Source organism: Cheilinus undulatus, linkage group 10 (assembly GCF_018320785.1).
Source record: "Cheilinus undulatus linkage group 10, ASM1832078v1, whole genome shotgun sequence".
In the NCBI taxonomy this organism is placed as follows: Eukaryota; Metazoa; Chordata; class Actinopteri; order Labriformes; family Labridae; genus Cheilinus; species Cheilinus undulatus.
Window position 1 is genome coordinate 47,317,809 of NC_054874.1, and position 4,971 is coordinate 47,322,779.

The following is a 4,971-nucleotide window of genomic DNA, read 5'->3' on the forward strand; positions in this document are numbered from 1 at the left end:
CTCCCTTTTTAGTGACCTGGCGTGCCTACGATCGTAAGTCAGCTCACTGTGACTACAGTAGACCTGTGTATAGGACCAATGTTAGGGAGTTAACATCCACGGGGCCGGCTTAAAAATGTTATAAATTGATGACCCATGAAAAACACTATCATGACAAGAGACCTTCCACGTCATGTTGCTACTAGCGGACTTGCCCACCACTTCTCATTTGCATAGAGTTTATTGGAAGTAAGCGAATTAGCTAATTATTAAAGATAAATCTATCACCTAAAACCTTAAAGTAATGTAAAAAAATAGAAGATAAATTCATCATTACAAAAGTGAAAACACACATCTAAATTTAAAAATTGAGTGGAACTCTAGAAATTGGAAATTTTCCAAGCTAAGTAAAAGATAAATTAATCATTAAAAAGGCTGAAATACATCCTAAAATACAAAGATAAATTCAGCATTACTTAAAAGGAGAAAACTTATCCAGTATTTAAAATCATTGACTGGAACTCTACAATGTCTAAATTTTCTAAGCTAATTTAAAGATAAATTAATTGTTAAAAAGCTAAAATTATATCCTAAAAACATACAAGTTAAATTCATTACAAATCACGCAAAAAAAAAAAAACAAACCTTGTTTGATTTAAACTAATACTAAATTCATGGGTCTAAAACGTTAAAAGCAACTCCCCCCTAAAACACCAAGACGAAAGTTCAGTACAAAACTCTGCGGCTGTAAAAGTCCTCTGCTCTGTTTCATTAGTTCCTCTCTCGGCTCCGGTCATTTCTACGCTCTTCTTATCCCAGTCCAACCCTTACATTTACTCTCTACAGTCTCAACTTCTACTGAACAGTAGCCCAAACTGGTTATAATAGCGTATGACGAGCTTCGGCGTCCTTCTACGTGAAAACTCAAAGAAAATGAACCACGTGTGTTACTACGTTTTTAATCTTTATTGAAGCCAAACTAAAAATGATCAAAATCAGGATACAGGATTTTTTTTTTTTTTTTTTTGTAAGGAGTGATAAAAACCGGACCATTCTCTGCTCAGCCAAATCCTCTTTTTGGTCTTTTGGTTTACTTTGGTAAATGCTGCAACCCAGGTTTTCTCTAAATGACATATCACAGGTGTTTAAGCCAGCACCTCATTGTTAGTGGCCATGGCCAAGGCTCAGTCACCTTTCAACAAGATGAACTATGAACGCAGTCCAACCATGCACCCACAGACATCAAGAACCATCAGTTTTTCTAGTTGGTGTCCATGTCTGTTATCAGTTTTAAGTCCCAGGTCGATTTTCAAATGCGACTTTACACATTCATTTTAAAACTAATGTGTAAAGTCACAGATGAAGGTGCAGCAGTAGACGTAGCAGAGCAGAGAAGGCCTCACAATAAGCAAACTTATCTGAAAATACTGATGCATTTGACATAGTTATCAAATTAAAAAAATTAACTTTTAATCTACACAAATATATATAAAACATAAAAAATGAGAGTAATTAAACCCCAGAGTTTCAGCTGAAATTCATCTAAACTGAAATTTCAAAAGTTCCTTTAAAACATCATGGACATTTGGAGAGAGGGGAAATGAAAGATAAGCCCACTCCCTCCTTCCTGCTGTTCCTTATCAGCCACATCATTCAGTCTATGCTTCTGTATAGATTTGATTGCTCACCATAATGTCATAACCTTTAAAGGTAGACTTACCACGAGCTACCAGACTGTGAAACAATGATATATGGTCACGTAGAACAGTGATTCTCAACTGGTGGGTTGGGAGCCAACAGTGGGTCTTGAGGCCCTTTTTAGAGGGTCGTGAATGTGTACTAAAATATCCATGACGTTCTTAAACTCATTTAGACCCAAGTCTGCTCATAAACACAGAGGCTCTAAAACCAAATCACTGCTTAGAAAAACCACCAAATCCTGATATTTTCCTGAAAAACTAGACAGAATTTCAGTAACTACTAAAATTGTCATTCCTCAGCCTTGGTAGCTGGGAGAGACATGAAATAAAAACATCTGAAAGCTTCAAATCTCAGCTTTAACCATAAACTGTTTTTCTTTGTGCTAACTTGTGTTAATTTTGGCAGCTATCTTTGATTTTAGTCTTAAACTAAACTAACTATATAATATAATAACTAAAAATTCAGTCTTTAAAAACACATTTTTAGGTTTGATGATGAAAAAAGGAACAAACTTTTGTTCTTAAAACACACTTTAAAGTTTAAAGAATGAGAATGAATAAAGAAAAAGATTTCAACTTCCACAGGTCTGTTGGTTAATCCTAAAACTCTACTAATTTATTAGTATATACGGCCAAATTTTACAGTTGATAAATGCGTATATACAAGTCCAAAATATCAGATGGAAATATCGGCAAAAATTTTGATATCTGCCAGTAACGATATTTGGCTTTTTTTTTTTTTTTTTTTGCTAATATCTGCTGACACCGATATCTAGCCGATGATATGCATCCCTAATTTTAGTCTAGACGAAAACTCAACTTAGTTTTTGTCAGTTTTAGTCCTCACAGATCTGTTTTTCTTGGTTTTAGTCTAGTTTTTGTCATGGAAATAAAGGCTGTTGACGAATAGTTTTGGTCGTTGAAATCAACACTGCTAACTTTAGCTAACATCTTTAAAACCATTGATCAAATCAAAATATCCAACATCCTCCTCCTCTTTCAAACATGTCTATCATCCACAGACCTAGCTAGTGAGTCAGCAGTAACACCTTAATCTGGGTTGTTGTCAAACTGTTGGTTTCTCTAGTCTTTCTCAGCGTTGCTTTAGGTTTTTGCTGCTTAACTTTAAGAATCCTTCCATCCATCTGTTTCTCTCTGGTGCCTAAAGAGGCTAAAACCAAAGGGGTTTGTCATCTGATCTGTCTTCTAAATGTGGATTTTAAAAAATCATGATGCAGTTGATGTTTACATGTCTTAAGAACAATGAGATCATCCACAATGAGCTGACGTCACATCAGGTTTTAAAGATAGACCGGGAGGTTGCATCGGTGTAAATGGGTCAAAACATGCTTTTTTAACCTCCCTCTTTGATTTGTCATGGTTTGTATTCGATGAGGTCAAGACTATCAGAGCTCCTATTAGATAAATCTGGCTAGTTGAAAAATATCTGAAGTTTCTGATTGACTGATGATGGTGGGTCCTGAGGGTCAGTTGAGAAGCACTGATGTAGACCACACAGTTTTGTATGTTATCCACCCTGTTTTAGGAAAAACATGTTTTTTAGATAATTTCAGTCAACAGCACTACATTACCCACAATCCTACAGTGCCACAGTAACATCTCTGATTGGCTGATCCGTGCTTTTTGCACCAAACTTTCGAGATCTGTCCAGATCAGCCTCTACTAATTAATGTAATGGTTGTTTTTCAACAAAAGATGGTTTCAATGGGGAAATAAAGATATAAGTTTATCTGCAAGACAAAATCAGGGACATTATCCACCTACTTTTATGAGAACAGCACTACATTACCCACAATCCTACAGTGCCACAGTAACATCTCTGATTGGTGGAGCTTCACATTTCGGCTGTGGCTTCTACCAGTGAAGTGGGCGGTAGGGGGAAAGGTGGGCGGTTACTGTTGATCTCTGTGGTGATGACAGACGGCACCAGATCAGCCAGTGGAAATGTTTAAAAAAATCTGTGGCAGTGGACAGTGTCAGCCTGTAGACGGCAGTCACTTTGCTCATTGTTAACACAAAAGTAATATTTTAACTTTGTTATAAAGAGTCAACATGTGGACACTAACAACAGCACTACGACCCGTATACATATGTTTATATCTGACTACAGTGGTCTGAGGGTTTGGTTACTCTTTAAATAAACAGTACAGTAAATGAATGATACACATCTCATATAAAAGAGGCAGAAGATTACACAAGACAGAGGAAAACACCAAACAATGCAAATACGGCGTAAAGAAATGAGTGACTGTTTCACTCTGAAGAAGAGAACAGATTCTGAAAAGGAATAAACATTTTAATAAGATTTGTCTTGTTTTATCCTTACCCGCCTTATTCCTGGGGCTGCTATTGTAAATCTGAATATGGGCGAAACCTCTGGTGTTAAAGAGGAAGTACATTAAATACATGTATTCTAGTGCAGTGGCTAATGATAGAGGCTAACTACCAACGAACATTGTATAGATAGGAATTCCCATTGAATTTGTAAATACTGATATCTTTTTGTAACCACATGTTCACACTGTTTATATTGTAAGCTGTAAATAAGGTGGATACCACAATATTCCTGAGGGGTCTACTGTAGCTATGAATGTGGGTGGAACTTCACATACAGTAACAATAATAGCAAAAACACGATTCTTCCAAGAGCTTACTAAAGTGATTTAGCCTCAACAGTGGTTGTTCTGAAGTAAATATTTGCTGCAATAAATACTGCCAGATTTTTGTTAAATCATTCAAGTTATATTATCTGAAATTTTTAGATTATATTTTCTGTAATGCTCAGTACCTGTTGGTCTGTTCGTGGTACTAATAATGTTACAAAGACAAATCTATGTCTTTATCAACAGTGTTTCAAACATGCTGTTCACTGTCTAAGTGCATCAGGGATTTGATTCTTTAAATATTCATTTATCATTCATTGTTAAAACTAGACATTCACCAAGCTGAAGAGTTAACAACCTGAGTCATGGAGAGTTATATCAATATAATTCCCACATTTAAACAGGGTTAGTTGGTGAAATAAGAATTTCAGCAACCTCACAAACTAACTAGAGAAATGTTATTTAAAGGTGGTGTCCAGACGTGATCGTCTATTACAGTGATTCTCAACCTTTTCAGCCCACGACCCCCAAAATAAAGGGGCCAGAGACCAGGGACGCCCACAATACCTGAAGGTGATTCAACAGCCCTGCACAAATAGTTATGTGCAGACAAAGCTACCCATAACAATGGGGGGGGGGGGGGGGGGGTCAGAGTCAGCATGGTGAAG